Source organism: Lithobates pipiens, unplaced genomic scaffold (genome assembly GCF_037356315.1).
Source record: "Lithobates pipiens isolate NorthernLeopardFrog02 unplaced genomic scaffold, aLitPip1_a1.2 Scaffold_8, whole genome shotgun sequence".
Taxonomy (NCBI): Eukaryota; Metazoa; Chordata; class Amphibia; order Anura; family Ranidae; genus Lithobates; species Lithobates pipiens.
Window position 1 is genome coordinate 540920633 of NW_027507903.1, and position 10700 is coordinate 540931332.

The 10700-nt window shown below is 42.4% G+C and overlaps 1 protein-coding gene across 1 annotated transcript in view; it reads right to left on the reverse strand.

The window, feature by feature from the left end:
• Positions 1-10060, reverse strand: part of LOXL2 (lysyl oxidase like 2) — a 118836-nt gene extending 108776 nt beyond the window's left edge. Inside the window, exon 1 of the mRNA XM_077469712.1 lies at positions 9914-10060. The gene's annotated coding sequence lies outside the window, so the exon portion shown is untranslated. The remainder of the gene's footprint in view (positions 1-9913) is intronic.
• Between the last annotated feature and the right edge of the window lie 640 nt (positions 10061-10700).

A 10700-nucleotide genomic window follows, 5' to 3' on the forward strand; every position in this document is an offset into this window, starting at 1 on the left:
CATGGTTGGTGTCAATGGGAGGAATAGTGCCTCATTGTTGGTGTCAGAGGAAGAATAGTGCCCCATCGTTGGTGTCAATGGGAGGAATAGTACACCACCCCTTGATGTCAGTGGAAGGAATAGTGCCATAGTGCCCCATCATTGGTGTCAGTGGGAGGAGTAGGGCCCCATTGTTGGTGTCAATGGGATAAATAGTGCCTTAATGTTGATGTCAGTAACAGAAATTATGCCCCATTGTTGGTGTCAGTGGGAGGAATAGTACCCCATCCTTGATGTCAGTGGAAGTAATAGTGCCCCCATCGTTGGTGTCAGTGGGAGGAGTAGGGCCCTATTGTTCATGTCAATGGGAGAAATAGTGCCCCATTGTTGATGTCAGTGGGAGGAATAGTGTCTTGCATCAGTGAGAGGAAAAGTGCTCCAAGGGCCAGATAAAGGCAAGCAAAGGGCCACATCCAGCCCCTGGGCTGCAGTTTGAAGACCATTGAAATAGAGTGAGAACAAATGTCTTCAAAAGGTGACACCAACAGTAATAAAAGCTTGGCAGATGTTCTGTTTCTTCCCTGCATTATCCAAAACTTAAAAAAATATTTTGTGGAATTTCACTTTGAGAAATAGGGATATTTCAAGCAAAGACTGATTAAAATAATGAAATTCTCTGAAAATACAAATCAGTTACGATATCTATAAGTGTGTGGAGGACCTCTGCATTTCTCCCAAGGATTTATTAACACTAAAACAATAACTCCACTTCCTGCAATTGGAAGTTTCTGTATTGTTCAAAAATCTCTACATAGACCCAACCTAGCATATCAGTACACTGCTTTTAGAGAAGGGGTTCATTTTGGGAAAAACAGACTTCAGGAATATCCATCAGAGGGAGGAAGTTCCCTTGAATGGGTAACAAGAGACATCTGCAGAGCACGGTGTGCCTGGGGTGGGGGCACATTTATGGGGAGAATGCTACAGCATTGACCCCTCTGGTCTTTTCATACATATGGTGGAATTCACAAAGCTAAAACACTGGGATAAAGATTAATTATTTTAAGTGACAGTTATTTTCATCTAAATCCAATGAAAATTACAATCATGTGGCTAAAATAAAGATCCCCATATGTTAAGCTTTGTGAATTGAGCCTATAATAGTCTTGCTATCCTTTCTTCAGTCTGCATCCACACTCATTCAGGCCATGCATTAGGCAATTTTCTTTCCTTCAACCACAGTTTAAAGGAAAGAAAATTGCTTGATTTCCCCATCAACACAGTCAGTGCTAATGGGGGGAATACCTCCCACATGGCTATTTAGTTCTGCAGGCAGGGAGCCTTTTGCTCCAGTAGAATGATCACTGCTGATGTTTAGGCAGGCCATAGATGATGCGATTTTCTTTCCATCCATAGATGGCTTGAGTTTCAGCTGGTCCATGCTGAACTGGTCAAGATGCGAACCAACGATGGCTGGCTTTATAGCTGCCTGCAGTGATTGGGCAAAAAAAAAAAAAAAACACAGACAGGCTGGTTGTACTGAAGTAGATCGATGGTCCAACCTCAATACAACCAGCTTGTCCATAGACAGATCGAAATTCGTCCGGTTCCTGCTGAACCTGATGAATTTCAATCCATCCATGGCCAGCTTAAGGGTGAATATTTTTGGTTGTTTTTACTGGCTTTCATTTTGATGATTTGTACAGGCATTTTTAAATGTTTTTGCAGTTGTTTTTGAGCGTTTCTTATTTTAATTATCTTCAGTCAATGGAGAGCTAGTTATTGGGGGGGGGGGGATTTGCAATAGTAGTTCAAATAAAGCTTATGTACTTTATTGTTCACTACAAGTGACACTACACTTAAAGGGGTTGTAAAGCTTAGTTTTTTATTTTCTAAATAGGTTCCTTTAAGCTAGTGCATTGTTGGTTCACTTACCTTTTCTTTCGATTTCCCTTCTAAATGTTTTTTCTTTGTCTGAATTTCTCACTTCCTGTTTCTCCTCAGTAAACTTCACACCATCATCCGAGCGGTGTTTAGTCAGCCAGAACAGCTTACTGAATAGCTTACTGAGGAGGAACAGGAAGTGAGAAATTCAGACAAAGAAAACAAAGAAAGAAACATTTAGAAGGGAAAGCAAAGGAAAAGGTAAGTGAACCACTTGCACTAGCTTAAAGGAACCCATTTAGAAAACCTTTACAACCCCTTTAAGTGTGAACAAGTACAAATAAACAATAGGATTTTGAATGTTAAAGTGGAACTTTAGTCAGAAAATTAAGTACTGCTAAATCACTTCTGGCCCCTTTTTCAGATATAGCTGTAAAACATTAAAAATAAGTACCTATACTGTTTAAAATCCAGTAATATAATGACTCAACCTGCTCTGCACATGTGTCAAAAATCGGAGTGACTAGAGTCCAATCTGCTGGCTGCCTAAACAAAAAAAAAAAAAACACCCTGCAAGATGAAGGCATAATGAGCTAGTATGCATAGCATACTAGCTCATTATGCCTTACTTACCCAAGAACAAAGCCCCCGCAGCCGCCCTCATCTCCCCCTCCAGCCGGCGACATCTATCCCAGAGGTTACTTCCAAGTATCGCGGCTCCGGCACTGTGATTGGCTGGAGCCACGATGGCGTCACTCCCGAGCATGCGCAGAAGCCGCCGGGAATGGCACAGTACAACTGAAGAAACGGCACGAGGTCGGCACATGCAAATACAGGGATATCTCCTAAACCAGCCGTCACTAAATGGCGGCCCACGGTCCGAGTCCGGACCGAGCAGCGCTTCTGCCCGGACCGCCATGCCGCCAGTGTAGCAAGCGACAGCAATCACTGGTTTGCTGGGACCGCGGGTTTCCCCAGCAACCAGTGACGCTGCGCGCATGCGCCCGCCCCCTGCTCCTGGCCGCGTCTCTCGGAGCTGAAGAGACACGGGCAGTAGGGGTGTGACGTCACGTGCGCGCCCCGCCCCCCCTGCTGCCCGCGGTTCCCGGGTCCTGGATCTCATCGCGAGGCAGCTTCAGTTGTGCCCACACTCCTGCAGTTAAGGTATGTGGGCACATTAGTTATCTATTAGTGATCAGTGTTGTGCACACTGTTGGGCATATTTTAAGGGGCTTTTTTTTGTAAAGGGCACGCTGATGGGAAAATTTTATGTTAAAGGACACTCTGATGGGCACATTTTATTTTAAGGGGCACGATGATGGATATATTTTTTATGTGCACACTGATGGGCATGTTTTGTTAAGGTGCCCCTTAACAAAATATGCCCATTGATGTGCACATTAAAAATATACCCATCAGCGTGTCCCTTAAAATAAAATGTGCCCATCAGAGTGCCCTTTAACATAAAATTTTCCCATCAACATGCCCCTTAACATAAAATAAGGGTCACGCTGATGGGCACCTTTTATGTTAAGGGGTAATCCGATGGACAAATTTTATTTTACGGGGCACGCTGATGGGTATATTTTTAATGTGCACATCGATGGGCATATTTTGTTAAGGGGCACGCTGATGGGTACAACAAAATGTGCCCTACAAAATATGCCAATCGATGTGCACATTAAAAATATACTCATCAGCATGCCCCTTAAAATAAAAATTGTCCATCAGAATGCCTCCTAACATAATAGGTGCCCATCAGTGTGACCCTTATTTCATGTTAAGGGGCACGCTGATGGGCAGATTTTATTTTAAGAGCAACACTGATAGGTACATTTTATATTAAAAGGGGCACTTTGATGGGCAAATTTTAAGTTAAGGGGCATGTTTTGTTGTGTCCATCAGAGTGCCCCTTAATATAAAATGTGCCCATCAGCATGACACTTATTTTATGTTAAGGGAAATCCTGATGTGCACATTTTATGTTAAGGGGCACTGTGATGGGGACACCTGATGTAAAGGGGCACTGTGATGGGGACACCTGATGTAAAGGGGCACTGTGATGGGGACACCTGATGTAAAGGGGCACTGTGATGGGGACACCTGATGTAAAGGGGCACTGTGATGGGGACACCTGATTTAAAGAAGCACTGTGATGGGGACACCTGATGTAAAGGGGCACTGATGGGGACACCTGATTTAAAGAAGCACTGCGATGGGGACACCTGATGTAAAGGGGCACTGTGATGGGGACACCTGATGTAAAGGGGCACTGTGATGGGGACACCTGATGTAAAGGGGCACTGTGATGGAGACACCAGATTTAACTTGATCTGGGATCACCAGATGTAACTTGACAATAAATATTGTTGAAATGCTAAGGAAATTGTACATTTCTCATGTTGTTGATAGATATACAGTTACTACAATATTTCTGAGTCGTAGCACAGACTTGAGATTCGGACCTCGGCCCAAAGAAAATTTTGGCGACCGGACCTCCTTTAATTTTAATTCATTACCCCTGTCCTAAACCATACAGGTTTAGGAGATATCCAGTGCAGCTACAGGTAAGCCTAATTATAGGCTTGCCTGTAGTTTAAAGTGGTTGTAAAGGGTTTACAACCACTTTAAAGTAGATGTAAACCCAATCACTAAACTCTCATAAAAGTACCTATATACAGTGCATCCGGGAAAGTATTCACAGCGCTTTTCCAAATTTTTTTATGTTACAGCCTTATTCCAAAATGGATTAAATTAATTATTTTCCCCAAAATTCTACAGACAATACCCCATAATGACAACATGAAAGAAGTTTGTTTGAAACCTTTGCAAATGTATGAAAAATAAAAAAGGAAAAAATCCCATGTACATAAGTATTCACACCCTTTGCTCAATACTTTGGTGAAGCACCTTTGGCACCACTTACAGCCTCAAGTCTTTTTGAGTTTGATGCTACAAGCTTGGCACACCTATTTTTGGCCCGTTTCTCCCATTCTTCTTTGCAGGACCTCTCGCACTCCATCAGGTGCACAGCCATTTTCAGATCTCTCCAGAGATTTTCAATCGGGTTCAAGTCTGGCTGGACCACTAAAAGTCATTCACAGAGTTGTCCTGTAGCCGCTGTTTTGTTATCTTGGCTGTTTGCTTAGGATCGTTGTCCTGTTGGAAAAGGAATCATGGCCCCAGTCTGAGGTCCAGTGCGCTCTGGAGCAGGTTTTCATCAAGGATGTCTCTGTACATTGCTGCATTCATCTTTCCCCCAATCCTGACTAGTCTCCCAGTTCCTACTGCTGAAAACATCCCCGCTGCATGATGCTGCCACCACCATGCTTCACTGTAAGGATGGTATTGGCCAGATGATGAGCAATGCCTAGTTTCCTCCAGACATGATGCTTGCCATTCAGGTCAAAGAGTTTAATCTATGTTTCATCAGTCAGAGAATTTCGTTTCTCAGGGTCTGAGATTCCATTAGTTGCCTTTTGGCAAACTCCTGGGGGGGCTGTCATGTGCCTTTTACTGAGGAGTGGTTGATTGGTGGAGTGCTGCAGAGACCGTTGTTCTTCTGGAAGCTTCTCCTCTTTCCACAGAGATATGATGGAGCTCTGTCAGAGTGACCATCGGGTTCTTGGTCACCTCCCTGACTAAGGTCCTTCACCCCTGATCACTCGGTTTGGCCGGGTGACACGCTCTAGGAAGATTCCTGGTGGTTCCAGACTTCTTCCATTTATGAATGATGAAGGCCACTGTGCGTATTGGGACCTTCAATGCTGCAGACATTTTTCTGTATCTTCTTTAGATCTGTGCCTCCATACAATCCTGTCTCGGAGGTCTACAGATAATTCCTTGGACTTCATGGCTTGGTTTGTGCTCTGACATGCACTGTTAACTGTGGGACCTTATATAGACAGGTGTGTGCCTTTCCAAATCATGTCCAGTCAACTGAATTTACTACAAGTGGACTCCAATCAAGTTGTAGAAACATCTCAAGGATGATCTGTGGAAACAGGATGTACCTGAGCTCAATTTTGAGTGTCATGGCAAAGGCTTTGAACACATATGCACATGGGTTTATTTTTTTTATTTTTTTTATAAATTAGCAGATTTCAAACAAACTTTTTTCACTTTGCGATTATGGGGTATCGTTTGTAGAATTTTGGGAAAAATAATGATAATTGAATCCATTTTGGAATAAGGATGTACCATAACAAAATGTGGAAAAAGTGAAGTGCTGTGAATACTTTCCGGTTGCACTGTAATGATAATGGTGATCCTGCCATGAAGGTCCTTGTTGGCGCACATCCTGTTTTAGGGTGACAATACTAGGCCCCTGTCTTCCAATTGCTCTCTTGTGTTGTTACCTTGTCAAACAGACTTCTGATAAGACTATAAAGCCCCATACACACGATCGGACTTTGTACAAACTTTCCCGTGGACTTTTGTACAAAGGGAGTGGTCCACAAGTTTGTATTGCATACACGATCGGACTTTTTGACAACAAACACGAACGTAGTGACGTCACAACGTACTGACGCCACTTCAAAAGAGGACGTTCAATGACTCCAGCGCCACCTTTGGTCAACTTCTGTATTGTAGTCTGATCTTTTGCATTGGTTCTGAGCATGCGTGTTTGTACCTTGTACAAAAGTCCGATGCTTTTGCATACACACGGTCGGACTTTGCTCCATCGGACTTTTGTTGCCAGAAAGTTTGTCCGTTCGCACAGCCAACAAAAGTCCGATGAAAACAGAAAAAGTTTGTCCGATGGAGCGTACACACAGTTGGATGTTGCTCCAAAACAGCTAATTTGCATGTTTGTTGTCAAAAAGTCCGACCGTGTGTACGGGCCTTAAGTAGCCATATCAACAACAATTACACAACACAAAGTCCCATTGGGGTTGCTTTACTAAAACCGGAGAGTGCAAAATCTGGTGCAGCTCTGCATAGAAACCAATCAGCTTCCAGGTTTTTTGCCAAATCTTTATTGAACAAGCTTAAGTTAGAAGCCGATTGGCTACCATGCACAGCTACACTAGATTTTGCACTCTCCGTTTTTATGAAAATAAATCCCATTATGACACCATCAACAAACCCACCCTGAGAAATGCCATGTGGCCACCGATGGAGTGCATATGGACAAGAAGTGGCTGCAAAGGTGCTGCAGGAGATCAGCAGTACTGAGATGCAACAAAGGAAGAAATATAAAAACAAATATTTCATGGATGACAATTGTTTATAATACATCCTGCTTTAGGCCAGTAAACGTCATTCATTCGTTCGGGTTTACACCTACTCTCATGTTTCTTGCTCAGTCTTAAATATTTATCTGCAGTAAAAATGTAGTGTTTACATAGCTGGATATCTAAATAATGAGCGTTAATTGAACATGTCTGCCGTCACACAGACTCGGCTACAGTTCACTGACACCATTTGTACTTACAGGAAGTCACATAGTTTTTGTTTTTTAAACAGTTCCCTGCCCTAAATTCCCTGAAACTTTGAAAACACAAAGACTATAGTGGTAATAGCAGATCATCGTTTATCATACAATGACATCTGCAGATCATCTCTCCATACAGGGCCATGTACGCAGAACATCCCTCATATATAGATGTCATACCTACAGAATGCCACTAAGTGTGCAGCTCCCCACTGTCCCTGATTTCGAGGGACTGTCCCTGATTTGCAACAATGTCCCTCTGTCCCTCTTTCTTCCTCATTTGTCCCTCATTTTGGTCTGATCTTTCCCAGAGCTAAACCTTTCATCCAATTTCTAAATTTCTACATTTGTAAATTTCAAAACCAGTAGAAAGGAATAATAGTAGTAAAAAAAAAGCCCTTGTGGGTTAACTAATCTTTTTTCTTTTTTACATATAATTCTTTATTAAGGGGGCATGGCAGAGGGGTGTCCTATGCCTACATACATTTTCTAATAGGTGTCCCGAAAATTGGGATGTATGCTAAGTGCCAGATGTAAAATCTGCTCAGCATCACTCATCCACCTCATTTATGTAGAATGTCCATTTACAAAAGGCTATGCAGACTATTGTCTGCCATGACAACTAATAACTGCAGAGCATCATTCATTATAGGTTATGCATTTCACAATGCAGATCATCACTTCCAGTAAGATAAACAAGGTATGGAGGGGATCACTCATGACAGCCTAGAATCGAAATACAAAAGCTGTAAAGTATCATCAGACAAGCATTCATAGGAGGCTATGTAATGCAAGCGGAGTGTCACTAACAAAAGGACATTTATTACAGACAGAGCATTGCTTACAGGAGGATATCAAAAAAAGGGCAGAGAATCACAGTGAAAGGTTATATAGTACAGGCAGAGAATCACTCATAGAATGTAATGTACTACAGGCAGAGAATCACTCATAGAATGCTATGTAATGCAGGCAGAGAATCACTCATAGATTGCTATATAATACAGGCAGAGAATCACTCATAGAATGCTATGTAATACTGTAATACAGGCAGAAAATCACTCATAAAATGCTATGTAATACAGGCAGAGAATCACTCATAGAATGCTATGTAATACAGGCAGAGAATTACTCATAGAATGCTATATACTACAAGAAGAGAATCACTCATAGAATGCTATTTAATACTGTAATACAGGCAGAGAATTACTCATAGAATGCTATGTACTACAGGCAGAGAATCACTCATAGAATCCTGTGTACTACAGGCGGAGAATAACTCATAGAATGCTATGTAATAATGTAATACAGGCAGAGAATCACTCATAGAATGCCATGTAAGGCAGGCAGAGAATCACTCATAGAATGCTATGTAATGCAGACAAAGAATCACACATAGAATGTTATGTAATACAGGCAGAGAACCACTCCTAGAATGCTATGTAATTCATGCAGAGCATTGCACACAGAATCCTCTGTAGACACACAGTACATCTCTCTCTTAGTCTTGTTGGGGATGCTCTGTAATACACATATGAGTATGAAGCATGTATGTGCCGTGTAGCAGAGCATCGCTCAGCTCTGTTATGTGAAGTATGTGGACACACAGGACTCCCTGCAAGGAAAGTGCTACAAGATAATCAGCAATTACATTGTGATGAGTGAGCTACTCACACTTGGCTGACAATGGCTCACACTCACAATGAGCCCTGAGAACAAACTTCAACATCTGTACAACATACGCCTGTGTGATATCTTCACAGACCGCCTGGGGGCCACCTGCAGAATATCACTCCCTAACATAGGAGATCTTCAGACAAACTTTGTGCCTGCAGGCTATCACTCTCTGTTGTGTAAGTTTTGCATAACCAGGTAGTCTGTCGTCTACAGAGCATCGCATTCCTAATATGTAAGATATTTATTAACATGCTTTATGCCTGCAGAGTATCACTCCCTGCTTTGCAAGCTCTGCAGAGCTAGGCTGGGTGCCACCTGAAGAGCATTTCTCTTTAGGTATCAGTCTAACAATGTCAGGCTACCTGCAGAGCATTACACAATAAGCTGTGTGCCACATGCAGATTATCACTCCCTCATGTGTGAAATAGTCAGATACATGGTTTATAAAACTGCAGAGTATCACTTCTATTGTTCTGCAAAGGGCTACACGTCACCTGCAAAGCATTAGTGTCAAATAGTTTTTTTTTTCAACCTGCAGATTATTTCTCCCTAATTGAAATCTCTAGACAAAAGGTTTTGCATCTTTGCAGAGCATAAATTAGAATGTGCTAAAATGTAACACACTGGCTTTGATACTCTGCAGAGTATCACTCCCAAACATGTCAATCCTTAAGACACAGAAATGTCCCCTCCTGATGTGTCATCTCTGCAGAGGCAGCCCATACTACACCTGCAAAGTATGACCACCTTTTCTGTAAAATCTTTAGAGGCAAGCGGTGGTCCTGCAGAGTATCACTTCCTATAGGTCTTCAGGAAGCAAGCTGCTGGCCATAATATAATGTACTGCCTGTGAGTTGCCTATCAGTCTGCAGTGTAAAAGCTTGCTTTAAGTTCTCTATTAGACACCCACCCTCATCCATCCCCACCCCACACACTTACAGGTCAGTAGCAGCAGCCTCCTGGCTCTGATGATGGTCCCTGGCTGCAGTGCTATAGAAGTTTTCCTTCAAGTCTCAGCCCTGTATCCTTGCACACTTTTTGAACACACAGAAGCCTCTGCCTCCCTCCCTCTCCCCCTGCACTGCCCTCCTCTCCCAGCCCCCAGCAGACTAGTGAGGGTGAGCTCATACTCTGGAGCTGTGTAATATGAGTTCACTGGCTGAGCAGCAACCTACACACTGAACTTCAAAGGGTTAATCATGTTAATAATTCACATTGTTAATAGGAGTGCAGCTGAGAAATGTGACAGAATCTGCTATAACATGTTCTATACTGCTACATACAGTAATATATATATATAATGTATTTACAAAGAAATTATGTACGTTTGTTGGAAGACCTTATAATCTATTAAGTGTATTTACTTGTATATAATTGTTAACAAATGACCATAGTGGCGTTGTGTCCCTCTTTCTGCAGCACATTACACCCATTCTGCAAACTGCCTTATGCCTCCCATGATTTTACAGCATGTCCTGCCAGGCTGAGGGTAGAAAAAAATGTACCATGGTTGGTGGCACACAAGACCACGCCGCCATTTTATTCCTGAAGCATTCTCCCATTTTTTTTTTAAAATGTGGTATCTATGCATACCCCATCCCATCCACACATTCAGGGCTCCTAATATACAGTGTCCCTGTTTGCAATGATCAAAGCAAGATTTGAGACTTTTTTACTTGTAGAAGTTCCTTGCAAAGAACTGATTTTTTTCCCTTTACTGTGGCGA